Source organism: Aedes albopictus, chromosome 2 (genome assembly GCF_035046485.1).
Source record: "Aedes albopictus strain Foshan chromosome 2, AalbF5, whole genome shotgun sequence".
Taxonomy (NCBI): domain Eukaryota; kingdom Metazoa; phylum Arthropoda; class Insecta; order Diptera; family Culicidae; genus Aedes; species Aedes albopictus.
Genome location: NC_085137.1, coordinates 318033327 through 318053423, shown reverse-complemented (window position 1 = coordinate 318053423; position 20097 = coordinate 318033327). Strand labels below are relative to the sequence as shown.

The window sequence follows — 20097 nt, the reverse complement described above, 5'->3', positions numbered from 1 at the left end:
AAAGTGAGCCGCAATGATTTTAAGATGTTTCATGTAATTTTTCCATATTTAAAACGTGTACGTCAGTTTATGCGACCATTCAGTCGTTTTGATGAATGATTACACGGATAAGTTGACGTAACAACCAGATTGCTATGACCGTTATGTTAGCTATTACGGTACCCGTTTTCTGAGCACGTGTTAGATTTTTTCCGGAATGTCCGTCTTCTTCTTCTATATGGCTCTACGTCCCCACTGAGACTTGGCCTGCCTCGCTTCAACTTAGTGTTCTTTAAGCACTTCCACAGTTATCATTTGAAGGGCTTCCTTTGCCTGCCATTGCATGCATTTGTATATTGTGAAGCAAGTGCAATGATACACCATGCCCAGGGAGTCGAAAAAAAATTCCCGACCGGAACGGGAATCGAACCCGGGTCTCCGGCTGAATGTCCGTATTCGTGCGTTAAATACATTTTTTGTTGATAAGCGGCAGACCCGACTCGAAAGAAGTTGTACTAACCGTGATTTCAGAAAAAAAAGCTAACACGTCACATTCTGAAAATGTGAACTATCTGATAGTGCGGTCGAGCGTACCATAAGGCGTGGGCATCGTAGTAAGATTCACAGTTGGTCGGATTTAAATCAGACTGGACCAACTGTTTTTCAATGATTATGGGAAAATGTCCTGCAAGAAATTGGGATATCAAAGCATGTGCATTATTTCTTGAAATATTATATGATTCCTTGGCTTATCTTTACCTGTCCAAAAAAATCGCCTAGTCCAATTGGACTTAACGCCGACCAGTTTTCTTATTTCGTTTAATGTGTGCAAAATACCGGAATTAACATTAATCCCCAGGCTCTGCGTTTTTAAAAAAATGTAAATACGCTTTAAAATACACCAAAAACCATTCTGGGATATACAAAACAGTCCTAAATATCAGCCAAAAATATAAAAAAATGATTTCCCACGAAACAAAAATTACAAAAATGCTAAAACTATACCCCGTCTAAAGGCGGGATTGGGTATTAGAGGGTTAATCAATCAGGTGCCACAAAAACTCACGTTTCGGGTTTCAATGAGTTTGCTTCAAGCACTTAGTAAGTAGCTGAAAGGGGGTTTGAGGAGTTTACGTCGTTATTCAGAGGAAGCGATATAGATCTACCACAACCATCCATACAAAAAATATATCTGTTCATACATGAGGTGCTTGGATTCTATACTTAGGAGATTTAACAACCACCCATTTTAGAGTAATTTAACTGCGAACAATACTCGCCGCTAACTAGGATCACGGCATATGGCGGCGTTGCATGAACTACGAATTGTACCAAGTACATATGTAAATAAATCGATACAGTATGAACCCAATTTTGTCAGCCCCACAAACTTTTTGCTCTCATTAACTTACGGTCAAACTTTAACTAACTCAGTCATGTTCATCACTAAACTACTGCTTGAAAATCTACTTAGATATTTAAGGAGAACAAAAAATGTGTCCCCGAAACAGGCTGACAAAATCGATTAACTGATGTATAATGAAGCAAATAAAACACGGCAGGCTGCGGGGGGCTGGGGACGTAGCTCGTATGCCAGAGAAATGACAAACTTATACCATATTAGCAGAGAACCAGGAAGAAGCCGTTGGCTTCGTGGTAGGGCGAGCACGTTGGCCTTTTAGGTCTTCCTCAACTGCATTTTGCGGCCCTAAGGGGCTGCAAAATCTCAGGGCGACTGGAAGCGATTTATCCAGGACTAAGACCAGTGGAAACGATTACTTCAATCAGCGTAGACTCACCATTACGAGTTGTAGGCTTTCAAGTATCAATTTGTTAAATTATTCGCATGTTGTTGTCAAAGCATCATAAATGTTTCAGTATCTACAATGCATCCATAATAAGTATTAAACATAATTGATAATATTCACTATGAAAGTTGTTGATATTGAAAATGATTCTCAGGCATCTGAAATCAAATAATTAGATATCTCAAATATAAATTATGTTTATGTCAATAAATTATCCCAATAAATTGTATTCAATCACGTTTTATGGGGAGATTTTAGTTTTCTTGTACACAGACGTCAGTATTGCGACCACATGGTGGTTACGTCAAAACGTTCTTTTCAATATACTCACATGTTTTAGAACAAACACATTTTTTAACAATTGGAGCATATGCTATACATGGTGTAGGATATGTTAAGCTAAAAAAGTGGATTTTGACCTATGTGGCGTTTACGTCACCTATGCGAATATGGGCAGTATTACTGTTATGTGTAACGAACATTTCGTCCATACATTGTTTTTGTGTAGGAATTCATTTCCATTGCCTAATTATCAAAATCGAACAGAGTTGCCAGCACGAATTAACGCAAAGTTACCCATGAATAAGACGTCATGCCACCGTATTCTAATGTCTTTTGATTCATGTATCAGAAATGGTGATGATATAGTTTATTGTATTGCTAACTGGACTGCGACAGAGTGCGGAATCTTAAATAAAAATGCGATATTGCATCAAATCGTTCCGGTGTCTTCACCGCACTTATTCATCATGAGCTAATGAATAAGTGCGGTGAAGACACCGGAACGATCTGACACCAAATTGCACTTTTATTTGAGATTTCGCACTTCCTCGTCGCACTTTAAACTGCGCAATGCGCAAGGGTCGAGCCTGCGGATCAGAAGATACCAGGTTCAAGCACAAATACATGATACACTTTTTTCTTTCTTTGAATCTGCCATGTCTTACACGCAATCTCTTAAGTAATAATGATCGGGACGTGGACGCGCGCCATCAAGCAACCGAAACTGCACCGCGCTCGCTCTGTATACAACGAGCGCGGTTTTTTGGTAGTGTTGTACTTTTTACAACAGCGCACGTCCTGAAGGGTTAAGCCCATTTCAGATAGATATTTCAGTCACATATTTTGAAAACGACGTATAACACTCAGAAATGAGGATATTCAGGAAATGACTATTTTTTATTCATTTGATAACTAAATCCCATTTATGCATGAAGATGTCTAAAAATAGATTTGAAATGCATACATTCTATCACCAAAATGCGTAAATAATTTTTAGTTTGGTGATGTGTAATTTTCAGACAGCTGTCCTATCATAGACTAATTTCCTCATACTAACAGGAAAAACAACAGTTGTAAATACTTTTTTTGTGCGTTATATTTTTTAAAGTTATATTTAGATAAAGTATTTGATGCAGATCTCTCAAATCTGGGGAAAAAGCTGTGAGCGATGAGTAAAACAAATCAAGTTTGTTAATCTTATCAGTATAGTCTATGATAATAAATACTTTCCCATATTTAACACATTCCTCACATAGAACATCGGATTGACACCGTGAACATGTACGTTCTTGATGATGCAGTTTACGAAAAGGATTTGTGTTGACGCGACCAACAACTTGATTCCTGACTACAGATCGGAGTTTCTGAGAAGTGGAGGATCGTCCACAAGTCCGCTTTGAGATTCTTTAAACCGGAAACAAGAACCAAATGAAAGTTTTTTGAATTTGTTTGATTGAACTTTGTCATTACGATAAATATCGTATTTGATCAGCAAAATAAAATTTAAACTTCTTATACAGAGTTTAGGCTGCTTTTGAAATAATTCGTCAATATTTTGTATTGATATCCTAATTAATATGAAGGAAGCTCAATTTTACTAAAATTTATTCATAAAATGCATAAAAATTAGAAACGGTCATATGGGACAACGTTTTTGAAAAATACTAAGGGCTGATTTCTTCACCCGGGCTTAAATTTTAAACCAGGCTTAGCAAAATTTTAAGCCGGGCTTAACTTTTTTTCAATTTCTTCACCTCGGCTTAACCACTAAACCCGGTTTAATAAAGCTACGGTTTACGTTAAGTGTGGCTTATTTTAAGCGGTGCTCTGAGGTGGCTTAGCAGCGCTAAGCCAGGCTTAAGCCTCAAATTGCAGAGTATGGGTTTCTTCGCATGCTTCATAAATAAATCTTTGGAACGGCAGGAAATATTTTTTAAGAAACATGTACAGGAACGATAAAATTGTAAAAAAACGTTTGGTCACGGATGGAAACGATTTACAAACAAACACTCAAAAAAATCTTCTAATACTTTTTTATTCACTGATTTCTTATAAAAAGTTTAAAGCACGTTTAGCCCATCGAATATTCAACATTTTAACTCATAATTCTAAATATAAAAAGTTTCATTCGTGATGCACTTCTAAACATGACTTATTTTGAATACCTAATAGGGTGACATTGGATATTATTGGTAGGTTTGTCCTCTCCGTCGTGGGGGGTTTTTGTCGGCCAAAATGCTTGAAACATTGCCATAACATTCAGCTTACTTTGGAAGGATTTGAGGCCAACTTTGAGTTCAATAGGGCACTGCACTGTTTTGATTTTGTATGAGATTTTGACGTTTCGTGGCCTTGTTGTTTACAAAATTTCTGTAAGAGTGAAAGAGAAGGAGATAATTTCATGCACTGCCCTATAGGTTTCTAAAAACCTCCCGTGACGAAGATCACAAAACTGCCGAAAACACGACGCACGTGGATTTTAAATATCTTTTTGCAACTCAGCACTATGAAATTTGATCTATACTTGCCAAATTGTCACGATTATGGTACAGCTTGCCTGATCAAAATTTAGTGTCTAGCATGATAGAACACATGACTGTTCCCATCGAACCACCGCGAAGCATGATGGTACTGATAGAAATGATCATATTGTAGTGATTTGTTTTTTATTGCAAAAATGTTTTGCAACTCGTTGCAATCTCGATTTTTAAAGCGCACATTCGAGAAGGTGAATTCTCCGTTTCTGCAAGGAAATCGTGCAAAAAGCGTGGGTATTATGGTTCCTTGCCTAATTTGATGCTGTTTGAGCAAAACTTTAGAAAACTGTGTTGTTGTTTTGGCTATTTCTTGTCCCTTAATCAGTACAGTTTTCCAAAGTTATGCTCAAACAGCATCAAATTAGGCAGGAATCATAATACCCACGCTTTTTGCACGATTTCCTTCCAAAACGGAGAATTGCTGGAATGGATTGCTGGATCCACAGCATGTCAAAAACCAGCAAAATTTTGCTGGTTTCCAGCGAAATAAAAATAGTGTGTAATTTCCTTCTGTATCCGAAAAAAAAAACCAAGCGATTCCGCTTTTCCTGCTAAAATTTCAGCGGGTGTTTTGTTGTTGTTACTCCATACTGCATATAACGGGCATTTCAAAATATCGGAGGCTTAAAATGACGTTTCCACTGGAAAGTCACTGGAATGATATGGGAAATTTCGTTAAGCTTGGCTTAGCGTAAGCCGTCGCCTTTATTTGCTAAACCGGTGTGAAGAAATGCAAATATTTAAACCTGGCTTAAGAATTTGGCTTAACTTTAAGTGTGGTTTAAGATAAACCAGGCTTACGTCGTTAAGCCGGGTAGGTGAAGAAATCGGCCCTAAAAAATATGCATTTTGAATACTAAATGGTAGTTTTTCAAAACTATTTCAGTTTTAGTCAGTTAATGCATGAACCCAGTCGAACCGCAATTTTGCATAGAAAATATTTATTAATGACTTTATTTATTTCTGAGTGTAACACTAGTTTACAGCATTTTTGAACTCGGTAAGCTGATGATCGTTTTTGGTGTAGAATCATGCCCTGAGTTCGGAAACGCGAAGGAAAAAAAATACAGTAGAGCGGAAATTTTTTCGACTTTCCATACAAGGTTGATGGTTTGAAATCGATTTTTGTTCTATTTTTAAGCAAAGTCGCTGACTTCACAAATCAAATTCTCTGTATTCAATACTCCGATTGAGCTGAATTTTTTACTGTATCTCGCCTACATATGTCAAATAAACGTTGAAAAAGAATTTTAAAATTGTTTCTTTCTTATTGAAAAAAATACATTTCTCCATATATGTTTAGGAATTTTGCTAAAATTTGAATAGCTTGTCTCCAAAACTCGCCAATAGAGGCTTGCATCAAAAACATAACCTCATCGAATTCCCATACGATTTGTAAACATTGCCCTCAAATTTTTTTTGAGGGCAAGGACGGCTTTATGGACCGACGCCGAAGGAAAGAAAGAGAAGGAGATAATGATGACGTCAGCGTGCAAGCGCTCATATTTTCAATTTTATCAATCTGACGCAAAACCTGCATTCAGATGATCGAATGGTACACTGAAATAAATTTTGTTGTGGAAACTACCGATTCCATGGTAAAATTACTAACCGTACCTATGATTCTCAACCGACAACAATTTCCAGTTAATTCCACTAAAACACTGTCAACTTAACTAACAGTGCAGTTAACATTACCAAAAATAATCTTAATTTAACAAATGAGCATTGTATTTTTAACCATATTGTGTTGTAAAATGCGTGTCCAGGAAAAATTAACAATGTTTTGTTGTTGAGACGACTACTCTTTTAGTTGAATTTACTACAATGCATAGTAATCTCAAGCATATTTCAGTTACCTTAACAGATTTTGTTGTCGGTTGAGAATCATAGGTACGGTTAGTAATTTTACTATGGAATCGGTAGTTTCCACAACAAAATTTATTTCAGTGTATTATCTGCGGTCTTTGGTTCGGTTTAGCAGAACCCCGACCAATGTCCTTATGCCAAACGGCCTTATGCCAAACGTACCAGATCCGTTACTGAGCCGAAATCCAAATTTTCTTGATTTTTGGAGCTCGGGAACCTATTTAAAAATAAATTTGAAGTTTGTACACTGGAATAAATTTTGTTGTGGAAACTACCGATTCCATAGTAAAATTACTAACCGTACCTATGATTCTCAACCGACAACAATTTCCGGTTAATTCTACTAAAACACTGTCAACTTAACTAGCAATGCAGTTAACATTACTAAAAATAATCTTAATTTAACAAATGAGCATCGTATTTTTAACCACACTGTGTTGTAAAATGCATGTCCAGGAAAAATTAACAATGTTTTGTTGTTGAGACGACTACGCTTTTAGTTGAATTTACTACAATGCGTTGTAATTTCAAGCATATTTCAGTTACCTTAACAGATTTTGTTGTCGGTTGAGAATCATAGGTACGGTTAGTAATTTTACTATGGAATCGGTTGTTTCCACAACAAAATTTATTTCAGTGTATGGGAGCGATTTGTCGAATCACCCCTGGTCGCATTTTGTACTGGGCGGAGCTGTCAAGCAGTTGCCCAGCTGTCAAAAGGTGATTTCGAAAAACATCTTTGAAATTGATTTTACACGGAAAAATATTAAAACCCAAAGAATAAGTTTTAAAAACTCAAATTTGACTAAACTGCTTTTAGTTTTAACTCAAAGTTGGGTTGTTTTCTCCCTCGCCCCACCACAATGTTGTCGAAAACAAAGAGAGAAGCACCGACGCATCCGCTGCTCTTCCGTGGAAGAAGCCAAATTTGGGTTTTCTTGAGTTAACCCAAATTTGCGTCATTTGAGGCCTCCGTTGGGTGAAAATAACTTACCAGTGGGTTATTTTTTTTTGCCGCTCTCAAACGAGAACTACTCACTCAGCACTTTCGCTGTTTGACGCAAATTTGAGTTATTCCACGGAAGACCGGGATTGCGTCAAAACAACTTAAATTTGGGTTGATTTGTAGTTCCGTGTAGGTATCACAATAGGTGAATCCGAATGGTCCCCCATTGTAGAGGCGCTGAGTGAGATAGGGAGAAAATCGTTTGTTTACATAAAAAATCAACTTTTTTGTCTTCAAAATTTACTCATATTTTGCACCGATAGTTGCTATTTTCCATTGACAATGGCTTCTAATATCATCATTCTCGGTGCCCACGCCGACAGACATCGGATTGGTCAGCTAACAAAAAATCCGGAAGATCGCCCGCCGGAGGCATAGCAAGAGCTCCTCAAATTAATCACATAAATTGTTCGTAAGTACCTACCGGATCTAAGCGCATCTGAAAGAAATTCAAATTTTCTTTCCGAAAAGTGCTCGTTTGTTTCTCTACGATGCGGAATTCGATACGAAAAAGTGAAAAAAGTGCACTTTTCCTATGCTGCGCCATGGAAAATTTTAGCGGAGCCCCTTTTTTCATAAGGTTCTCATTCCTGCCACCAGATGCGGAAGGATCGTTAGCTTCCGTTGGATTTACCTATAGGTGAATCCGAATGGTCCCCCATTGTAGAGGCGCTGAGTGAGATAGGGAGAAAATCGTTTGTTTACATAAAAAATCAACTTTTTTGTCTTCAAAATTTACTCATATTTTGCACCGATAGTTGCTATTTTCCATTGACAATGGCTTCTAATATCATCATTCTCGGTGCCCACGCCGACAGACATCGGATTGGTCAGCTAACAAAAAATCCGGAAGATCGCCCGCCGGAGGCATAGCAAGAGCTCCTCAAATTAATCACATAAATTGTTCGTAAGTACCTACCGGATCTAAGCGCATCTGAAAGAAATTCAAATTTTCTTTCCGAAAAGTGCTCGTTTGTTTCTCTACGATGCGGAATTCGATACGAAAAAGTGAAAAAAGTGCACTTTTCCTATGCTGCGCCATGGAAAATTTTAGCGGAGCCCCTTTTTTCATAAGGTTCTCATTCCTGCCACCAGATGCGGAAGGATCGTTAGCTTCCGTTGGATTTACCTATAGGTGAATCCGAATGGTCCCCCATTGTAGAGGCGCTGAGTGAGATAGGGAGAAAATCGTTTGTTTACATAAAAAATCAACTTTTTTGTCTTCAAAATTTACTCATATTTTGCACCGATAGTTGCTATTTTCCATTGACAATGGCTTCTAATATCATCATTCTCGGTGCCCACGCCGACAGACATCGGATTGGTCAGCTAACAAAAAATCCGGAAGATCGCCCGCCGGAGGCATAGCAAGAGCTCCTCAAATTAATCACATAAATTGTTCGTAAGTACCTACCGGATCTAAGCGCATCTGAAAGAAATTCAAATTTTCTTTCCGAAAAGTGCTCGTTTGTTTCTCTACGATGCGGAATTCGATACGAAAAAGTGAAAAAAGTGCACTTTTCCTATGCTGCGCCATGGAAAATTTTAGCGGAGCCCCTTTTTTCATAAGGTTCTCATTCCTGCCACCAGATGCGGAAGGATCGTTAGCTTCCGTTGGATTTACCTATTAAGTTCTAAAAATCAGAAAAACATCATGGGGTTCATTCAAATATTACGTAACGCAAAATTTGACAATTTTAGACCCCCTCCCCATAGACTAATTTCAAGACCTCGATGTACCAAAGAAAACGGTCAAATTTCCGGTGACCAGTCCGGTACCCAATAAATATTCATAACCGTGTATTTTTTTCCGTGTAAATTGCCTTTTGCGTAAATTTTATTTAGCGTGTTACACTGATCTGACAGCTCTGACAATAAGGGACTAAATATAAATTACGTAAAGTGAGTACCGAGGATTGTTCACAATCTGCGAACTTGACTGCGGAAAAAATTGCGACCATGACGCCGCTGCCCTCCCTCCCCCACGTAACAACTTTTGTATGGAAAATTTTGAAATTTTGTATGAAGCGTAACACGATGCTAGACCCCCTCCCTCCCCCCTTAGCGTTACGTAATATTTGAACGAACCCATGGTGGCTCAGAAAAATATGCTCTTTCGTATAAAAACGAAAAATCAATACAATTTTCAAAATTTAAAAACCCAATTGAAAATCGAATCTATGGTAAAATAGAAAACATAATTCTGTTGAATTGAAACGAAACTCAGTCTGCACAAATTTAGTGGCGTTGTGTATTTAAATTGACCCTCAGAATAGTAATTTTCACCGCAAGCCGCCGTTCAGTGTATATTCGTCACTACGAAGTTGTCGAATGAGTGTGAGTTAACGTGAGAAAAAACGAGAGTGAAATAAATAAATATTTTATGCTTTTTTTTCACGCACATTCTGACAGTTCCTTACGAGGTTTTTCATTGGAGCGACAGCGTTGGAACCTCTTTTAAATACCTTCGTAGTCACGAATTGGTTGTGATTTCAGCGAAAAAAACTGCTTTTGATGTTGGATGATGGTTTGTTTCCTCTTTTTGAAATATTAGCTCTTTCCGTGCATCAAATATGGAATTGCTCCTTGAAATTTGGTTCAGTGTGGCTAGCCGTCAGCGCGCCGACGACGACCTGCTGCGTCACAAACACAGCGATAATCTGTCGCGACGTCGACGTCGTCTCCTGGCTTGCTTGCATGCTACTTGCAGCACACACAAGAGACTCTTCGAGATTTTCGTAGCTCGAGTTCGGCAGAAAACGTCGTCGTCGTCGTATAGTTTGTCGCGGTGCGTTTTTGTGCGGATGCGAATTTTTGTGTGCGAGCGAAGCGAGTGCAGCAGAAAAATTGGAATATTTTCAGTGCTTTTTCCGGGAGTGCGACGTAAAGTAGCTAATTTCTGTGGTGTTTTTCGTTATTGTTTGTGTGCCGGGTGTGCGTTGCGTCGAATTTAGAGCATTTACGGGCGAAACGAAAAAAATGTGCCGCTTACCCAGGTGAAAATAGTGAAAGAAATCTGCTGGAATTTTACTTTTTCTTCCGAAGATTCGGAAGGGAGCGACACAACGAACGAAAAAAAAAAGAAGAATCGAAAAGGCTTCCTTTTTTACTTGGCGAGCCTGCTGGAAGCAAGTGAACGAAGGAATAATATTTGATTGGCGAACCCCAAGGAACGCAATTTCATAGCCGCGACTAGGTCCCGGATCGAGTGTGGATTGAACACCCGGGGAAACGACAGGAAACAACCTGAAACGAATTTGGATATTTACTCGACGTGTTGCCGATTACGGTGAGTACCGCACTGGCCACCTTTCTGCGTCCATTTATGTTGTGTTGTAGGTCTTTGTTGGATGGAATACCTATTTCTGCTGGATGAATGTGCTGCTTCGTGTAGATTTCTTTTTGTTTTGATCGCCAGGCTCAGGCATTAGGTTGGTTCCAGGCGAGAGGCTCTTTACCTAGCAGTAGGCAGGGCACTGACAATGTTGTGCAATCTTTTCCATTGACAACGATTGTCAGTCGATGACCTGATCATCAAGTCCGTGTGTCCAGAGAGTAAGGCAGAACGTCACATCACTCACCTAACACAAGCGCTTCTCCGTAGGCGACCGTGCACTATGGGTTACCGGTGGTGACAAAAAATTAAAAAAAAAAAAAGTTTAAATAAATTCTATTTGATCTCAACATACAAAAATCTAGCTCAATTTAGTATTTCACTGATTCCGTCCTATTATGGATAAACACGAGAAACGCACAGATATAGCATAGCATAGCCGACCGTACACATCCTGGGGTGGCTGTCATTAGAGACGTTTAATGCGCCAGAAAAGTTGCCTGGGACTTGACAAACCTTCGAACTCTCGACACCTGGCCAGGTCCTTACGATCAGCGGGGATGGGAAGGAAATGTTGATTAGATATCTACTCAGAACATGTCCAAGAACTTGGCCCATTTTATAGATATCTGGAGTAGGATATTGGATAGGGTTTAATGAGGTGCTTTCCTTGGCGAAAAAGCGTATGAGAAATTGTCATGGTTTAATCATTTCCTTTAAACCTTTCCTTGACCTGAGCAAAAGTTGTAATAACTGACAGGCTGCCGTTTTCTAAATAAATAAATTACAAACTACAAAATTTACCTGGTTACCACTGAAAAAGTAAACAGTAGCTTTAAGCAAGTCGCACAGATTTCGTAGGTAGTACAGCCCTTGACCACAGTTATGAGGATTGCCTCCTTCCCGTCGGATACCAAAACACAAAGATTGGAGACTTATCTCTGACTTCTCGACAAGACTGACGCAGTCCTCCAACAGTCTAGAGTTGTCCTGGCCTCGTCCTTGCGACTGCTGAGGAACATGAAAGGATGGTTAGTTGGACACCTAAAAAAGATGTTGAAAGTTCTACGACCTCTCAGGTCTGGGTGTTGTTCTAGGTGTTGATAGTGGAAGGGTGCTCCAAAGGATGCGGTTATGCAACGTTCAGGCCACCATTTTTAGACTGTTTAGTTATCTGCCCAATAAGTCCGGCTTTCCTCGTCATCGGCATTTATTTGAATTACTTGATTTTTCGGTTGAGAATCTAAAATACATATTAGATAATATTAACATTGACGTCGAATAAGCTACATATTAGTGATACGCTCGCCACAGTTTATATTTTTACAATATTATTTGTATCATACAATAAATTTACCTGAATCCTGCTGAAATAAAACGTTGATTAGCAGCAGAATTGAAACAAAAATATTACATAAACATCAAAAAAGTGCACAAACTTTGATCTTGGAGTATTTGTAAACTACTGCCTGATTATTTCAGGCAGGAAAATTTCAAGATCAAAAATTGATTTGGTAGATCTTACGCCGCAACGCACCATTGTTACGGGTAAATAAACACGAGAAACGCACAGATATCAGCATAAAATCCTGGGTTTGAATTTCAGTCCTGGGCACCCACGGTGGTGCAGAGGGTCGAATTGAAAGATCTCCATCCTAGGCCGTTGCCCACCATCGCCTTGACCAAGTCAAATTTCTGTGGACTTGCTTGATTTCGTTGATGAATTTTCGCTCCCGAATTTCTGTCGCTATCGGCATTGTAGGCATCGACGATGGAGCTCCACGTTGGAGATCAAATTGTAATTTGTAAGTTTATTTATACGATAGTACGACGGGCTTGGTGGTCTAGTGGCTACCGCTTTTGATTCGTATGCAGAATTTCATGGGTTCAATCCCTGGCCCGCCCTTTTCATCCTACTTTGTATCTTTCTATCCACTTTCTCTCGCTCTCTCTTCTCTACATATACAACTCATGTATATTCATATGTTCATAGCCATCGCTAGAACCAGAAACGAATTGAAAAAAAAGTCGTTTCCCTCCCTTCCAACTTCCACTCACAGCACAGTGTATATATAACGCCTATAAGTTATGCAACCAAAGCGTGCTGTGCCGCTTGACCTTATTCACCTTATTCACCACACAATCTATCACGAACACTATAAATAACCCCTATCCATGGATCGCATCACCGACCCAACGGTGACTCCCAGATCTCCCATCCTTTCCGTCTAACAAATACCCCAGTCCGTGCGGGTTGTGGTTGCTCTCGGTCCTAGTAGCAACAACCAGTACACTTTAACATTCCTTTCCCTTCCCAGCTGACTATAAGGACTTGGCCGGCGCCGTTATTGATCAAATATGCATGAGCTGCTAAAATTGCACTTTGAGAATAAGTGGAATGTCCCAGCCCCTTATTCAGTTGGATCTCAGTGCAATTGGTACCAGTTCAGATCAATCACGGAGGAGCAACCATTGACATAGTCAGAATTGATCGTGATCGTGATCGTGTAAGTTTATTTATACGATAGCCTGTCAGTGTACAAACATTAAATCAGGTCAAGGAATCGAACATTATTGGAAAAAAATACATTTTAAATTTGGAAACTTAATGAAACAAACAAATTAATACAACAAAACCTAGCAATTTATCAAATGACAATAGGTGAATTACTTTGTTTAATTAATTAAACTAATCTTTTAGTTGACATTTTGAAGGAAGACAATGTTGGTTTCTGTTTGACATCGTTTGGCAGACCATTCCAATAGGTAGCTCCATACACCAGCACACTCTTCCCACTGGTGGTGGTATGCCGGGGAACTCGTCGTTTCGCTGCTGCTGTCCTCGTTGTAGGTGTTCCTCGATGTAATCCGGTAGATTCCCGCAGTACGCCTGTCGCATGAAGCAGCATATTCGAAGCCGATAGTTGAATGGCAAGTCGACCCCAAGAATTGAGTTCCGAACGGCTGCAGTTTTTTCTCGCTGGCGAAGGTTATACACAAAACGTATTGCAGATTTGAATTGTCAGGCCACCATGCACGAATTATATACCGCAGATATCTATTGATAAAGACCTGCAGCCGTTGAGTGTTCTCCACTGATACACACCAAGTTACACAGGCGTACAGAAGCAAAGTTTTTACGTTCGAGTTGAAAATTCGGATTTTTATGCGTCAACCAAACTGATTGTTCTAAATACCTTTTGGAATCTTATCCACGACAGCATTCGCTTGACTATAAAAGTTTTCTTTGTCTTGCAATTTGGCAGCATCATCGGTTGGCACGTAACATTGGATCATAGTAAAGTTTAGAAACTGTGTTCGAGGATCGTGTTCGCCTTATAGGCCAGAGTATAGAAGAATTTGGCCCGACGCCAATCTGTGCTTTCCAAACTTCGGCCAACGGACTTTACTCACTCCTAGGATCCCAAGCTTCATACGGCATGCCTCATTAACTAGTTGTGTTAGTTCATCCTGCTGGGCTAGGGTAACTACATTCCATGTTCCAATTCTTGTCCGTTGTTGAGCATGAGCATGAGCATAGATGACCGCACAATTCGTAGTTGCTACTCCGTGATTGACCAGAGCAATCGAAATTGCACAAGGAACCAATGAATAGGGCTTGGGACTAGCTTACTATTCTCAATGTACACAGGTCGAGAGCTCTCAACTTTAATAAGGTCAATAACGGCGCCGGCCACGTCCTTACGATCATCGAGGATGGAAGGGAATGTTAGTAAGACAAACGTTGTTAAAAAGACCGCGAATCGCTGCATCTCCACGTTTGTCTCAGGAAGGAATTTTTTGTTAGTAGGGTAAGGTACATTGTCAGTCCGGGAGTCACCTATGGTTGGTGATATGATTTGACAATGGATCAATATACACAAACCGCCGTTAACAACCGACCACTTTTCGACGCAAGAACTAGCCAAAAAGAAAATTCTATCGCGCGTCTCCACTCCACTAGGGAGCAGAAACCTTTAGTCTATTCCACACAGAAATACACTGAACGCGACTCACTTGTCGGCGCCCGGATTTTTTTCTCGACCGGCGAACCCGAACTAACATTTTTCACTCTTTTGTGTAAATGCAAAAAATGAAAGAAAATATTTATTATCAACTAAAAGTGTATTGGAAACTAGCGCCGAAGGGAAGCGAAAAATTCGGAACCGACTCAACCACGGCGCGCGCACACTCGTCCCGTCGTCGGAGCCCCACAGAGAGAAGAGAAAAAAAAATCGCAAAAATCTAGCAAAGCGAGCGCGCGAAACTTTGCTGCTGCCAAACTACCGCACACTGACACTACTGACTGCTTGGCGTCCCGTCGTCGGTGCCCCGCAGAGAAGAAAAACAAATCGCAAAAATCTAGCAAAGCGAGCGCGCGAAGCTTTGCTGCTGCCAAACTACCGCACACTGACACTACTGACTGCTTGGCTTCCCGTCGTCGGTGCCCCGCAGAGAAGAAAAACAAATCGCAAAAATCTAGCAAAGCGAGCGCGCGAAGCTTTGCTGCTGCCGAACTACCGCACACTACTCTGTTCCAATTCTTGTCCGTTGTTTCGCGCTAAAAGTCGTTGCCGTTGAATCAGTTCGTAGTCTTTAGGTTGCTTCGTAAATCGTAACAGTAGGTTGTTGGCCTAAGGTCCCCTATCCGCCGTGGTGCGGCTGCCATGTTAGGTATAGCTTCCGGTGGAGGAGCATTGCATACTCAGCCGCTGGATGCCAGATCAGACGCTGTTTTAGCCGCACCTCCTTGGTGAACAGACGGTCGGGACGTAGGTACCTCCTCAATCTAGCTGAAGTCAGAAGGACAACAGTGTTCAGGCTGCTCTACCAGCTTAGCACACAACTCGTAGCTGGCGGTCTTTGCCGTCAATCGATTGACCCGTGGACCGTGGAGGCATGAGGTAGAAACTTGTGAGGGCCAGAGTTAGCTATGTTGGACGCTCCAGGTTGCCGACTCACCATTTTGTCTGTGATTGTTCCATGTCAAAACTTCCCTGGCCAAGATCACAGGGTTCGACGGTATTAAAGTGAAGGATGTTAATTGTAATTCTTGTAATGAAAATATCACCTTTAACACTTTAATGCGCCTCCAACGGTTCATTGCGAACCGGCTGCTACAGATGGAGTATGGCTGATTTATCAGAAATGCTCGATAAACAGGAGGGACCTGCTGGGGCCTAGTAGTTTCTATACCCAGAAAACAGTTCCGGTCGATTGAGTCTGGTAAGGTTTCGAGAGTCGTTGTGAATCATAATGCATTTTTTTGTGTTTTGTGACGAGTCTCGGAATCTTTTTTGAGTCAGCAGACTTTGAACTGTTTCCTGGGCTTCCCACTATTCGGTTAATTTTAACAAATACACTATACAAATACAAATTTCCCTGGGCTTTGGATCAATATTGTCTAGGGAAGAGTGTCTTCTGAGGGCTCTCTTGTTTCACTTGTTGCTAGTGTTGTTAAAACATATTTCTTTATTACTTTATTGTAATTTTTTCTGATATAACAACATTAGATTAATGGGTGCGACAGAAGTGGCCATCAAAGCCACTTATGTCCCAGGATAATTCGATCCAATAGCCAACGGCTTCCTCAATGGCCGACTGGGTGCGTGCTTTGGGTGGCGGATTTAAGCAAAGGAAGGAGAATTATACTTCGACTGACTTCATCGGATAAAGTGCCATCCGATAAGCGTTCTTGTATGAATCACCTTCCATCGTCTCGCAGTCAAAATTAATGTTAATAAAGCGAATAAATGTTAAAAAAAAAACTCAAATATTTATCATTTGTAATACAGATTTGTGCTCATCTCAACTCTAAACATTATTTTCATTACTGTATTTATTAGTTTCAATATTTAGTCATAAAGTTTAATTAAAAGTATAGCTACATATGACTGCGAGACGACGTGGACCACATTGAGGAAATAATTAGTCGATATAGGGTAGTTGGATCATTAGGGAGGGGCCTCTATTTTGGGCATTTTTCTGCTGTTGCTCGGCTGGCTCGACTGGTTGACCATATTTCTTTTGCGCGGTGAGGTACTTGCATTATCTACCCGAGCACGGGAATTTGGGTCAGTTGGTTCGATGTTGATTGGGTTGTGACAGGGGGATGCCTGAGATGATTACCACTGCCCCTGATAGTTCGGCATCTTAATCAAATGTTGAAATTTTTAAAGGCCCAGCTAATGCTGCAAATACAAAATATTTTATTTTCTTGGAAATATTATTAATATTATTCTTGAAATACATTAAATTATGTTTGACATTCGTGACATTTTTTCCTTTTTGAATAACATACACACCAATACTAAAACAGCTACTGCTATTATTCACTACTGCTATTACACAATATACACATTATAATTACTAATCAATTTTTCCTTCTTTGTTTTTCTCTATAAAATGTTGCATGGTTCGCATCCTTGCGGAACATGAACGGTGCATGAGCACAAGCTTTTTCAGATTCACATATGGAAGATCTTCGAAAGACAACCAGAAGTTAACAAACACAATCTATGGGGGAAGTATCATCGACATAGTAAGTAAACAAATGTAAAATACTCTCCGTGGAACCTGAATTCTAAGCGTGCAAAGGTAAATAACTAACATACGGCGGGAAACAAGAATTTATCAGGAAACTAAGTGGATGGGAAATTGTACTTCGTTTTTTCGCATTGTAAATGAAAATTTTAGTAACGTTACGCGTACGAATGAATAACAAGTTTTCAAGTAGTTTTCTTCTTTTCAAAAGCTCTAATTCTCTTTTTTGCAAATTTGTGGAATAGCATTGATATTGTCAAGTCCGTACTAACTCCCGGCCCGAATTGCAACACTTAATTGTGCTTATAGTTCCGAAGCTAACGCGTGATCAATAACTTAAGATGCTTTGTTGAGGTCAATGCGTCTGGACTCGACGAAAACCGATTATCTACTTCTTTGACTAAGCTGGACAACATTACTTATGTATGATAAGGAAGGTATTTTTACGTTTTTGAATGTTCGTATTATAAGAAAAGTGAGGGAATATGACATGTTTTCTACAAGAAAAACTAGTATGACTGACAAAACAATTCGAAGATTTAGCCGTATATTGCCAGGATCTAGGAGCAAATCCTGTTAAGTGCAAATGTTTATTAGTTTTGAAGCTAATGCGTTATCAATGAGACCAATTAGTCTGGACATTTTGGACGAAAATTACTACTTATCATAAATAATAACCTGCCATAAATGACGCAAAAATATTGTGACCAGCAATTACTGACATAATGAACATAACTACTTGATATAACACTTCAATAGAGTAGAGACTACATATTTGATATGAGGCAAAACAGTAACGCTACTTAAGTTTGGGAATCTAAGGCAACTAACTGACAAATTGACAAGGACCTAACATACAACACGAACCTTACTACAGAAACCAATTTCACACTTTCTACCGTATTTGCATTATTGTGTCTCAAGTCTAGTCCAATACCTTTCCCCAACCTATACCATTACCCTTCCGATGGTGTTCATGTGGTCCGCACGGACTATTACGGCCATTACCCCTCCTTGATCTTCGGCATTGGATTGACTTGCGCTCTTATTGCCCCACCAACTGCTGCAAAATGAAAAATGAAAATGAAATACACTATACAAATACAAATTTAATTCAAATATGAAATAATTAGTAGTATCTCGCGTATTCAATTTGCTAATACATAGTTCTCAACACTTGATGTGCTTTCGTGATTCAATTTTCTCTATAATTTTCAATATCAATTTAAAATAACTAAGAAACTAATAGTGGGAAGTGCAGCATTTAACAGTGCTTGCTTATAGATTCGAAGCTAACGTGTGATCAAGACGAAATCGACAAAAACTGACTACTTCGACTTTGACTAACGTAGACTATTTATGACAAATTAGATATTTTTACATTTTTCGACTGAGTGTATGAAAGGTTTTCTTTAATATGGACTTATTTGGACCAATGCTGATAGTTCTAGGGATGTGGAAGAAAGACAACTTTCAAAGATAATAAAAACAATACTAAAATTAGGATCAACGAAAATGGACATAACAAACACATTGACTATCTAACAGATCATAGACACTCCAAAGATTACTGAATTATACGGCACAACATAAATTTGAACAATAACATTCATTAAACCTTGACATGACAAAAACAAAACAAATACAAAATCGACGATATGACAAAACCGAAACTTTCACACCTTCTACCGTAACCTTCGGAGTCAGTACGCAACAGTGTCTTACTGGACGACATGTTCTGTGCACGGCTGGTGAACTGCTTCTGAAGGATTACGTTCTCTATCCTATCCAAAGGCCTAGTGAACTGTCGTTGTCCGCGCAAACGCGAGACGCTTGTGCGCACAGTGATGGGAGAGGTTATACGTCCGTCGGCGTGCCGCTAGGAACCTTTCCAAAAAAAAAAAAAAAGATTGTTCCATGTCAAAACTTGAGCTCAATTCTTAGCTGGCGGAACCATGGCCTTTGTCAGGAGCATTGTCCCATTGTGCTGTGTCACCCGCGGCTGATAAAAGAGCAAAACATGACGTCCGGGAGCCATTCGGCTTCGACTTAAATTTAGACTCACGACAATAAACGACGGATACAATTCTTTACGCTTGTTTTCCCAGAAAAAATAAACTCCCAAATGTAGGTAGTTGCCTCCTCAGGCCTAGCGAAAGTGGTAAGCCCACGTTCGTCCTTGTCATTTAAACTAATTTTGATTGGAGAGAGAGCGGAGTGCGTAAAAAATTTGACCTCAACTCAGGGGACGTTGCTGTCTCTGTGTGTGCCGAAACCTCCGATGTTTCGTACGATGAAATGAAGAACATATGAGCAACAGCACGGATAGCACTTGCATAATGATAACGTTGTGCAAGATGCGCAGTTTTCGGAGGGACTATTGTTGTTTTATTTTGATTGACAATGATGGAATTGCAGTAGAGGAAAATCGGTTCTAATGCAGTGTCAATGTAGGTTTTAGTTCTGCTTAATATTTTGGGTTTAAAAAGTGATCGACTACCCTAAAGTATTCAATTAATCCATCTATTTAACTCAGTTGCTCCGTTTTTCAGTTTTTTTTTCGACAAAGTATCATATTCACTTCTCTGATTGCAGTGCAATGCTTGTATTCGTATCTTTAGGCACGAAGATTCTCTGGGCTTGTTCATACACTACGTACTCTTGGGGGATGGCTGTGGCCAAAGTCTGCGCTTCATTGCAAATTTTGTAAGAAAAAACTTTACTAGGAGGGTCGGTGAT

General features: G+C 39.6%; 1 protein-coding gene across 1 annotated transcript in view; it reads left to right on the top strand.

Annotated features, from left to right (window-relative positions):
* The first annotated feature begins 10191 nt into the window (after positions 1–10191).
* LOC109420802 (ubiquitin carboxyl-terminal hydrolase 47) overlaps positions 10192–20097 on the top strand; it is a 74298-nt gene continuing 64392 nt past the window's right edge. The window contains exon 1 of the mRNA XM_062852320.1: positions 10192–10770. The gene's annotated coding sequence lies outside the window, so the exon portion shown is untranslated. The remainder of the gene's footprint in view (positions 10771–20097) is intronic.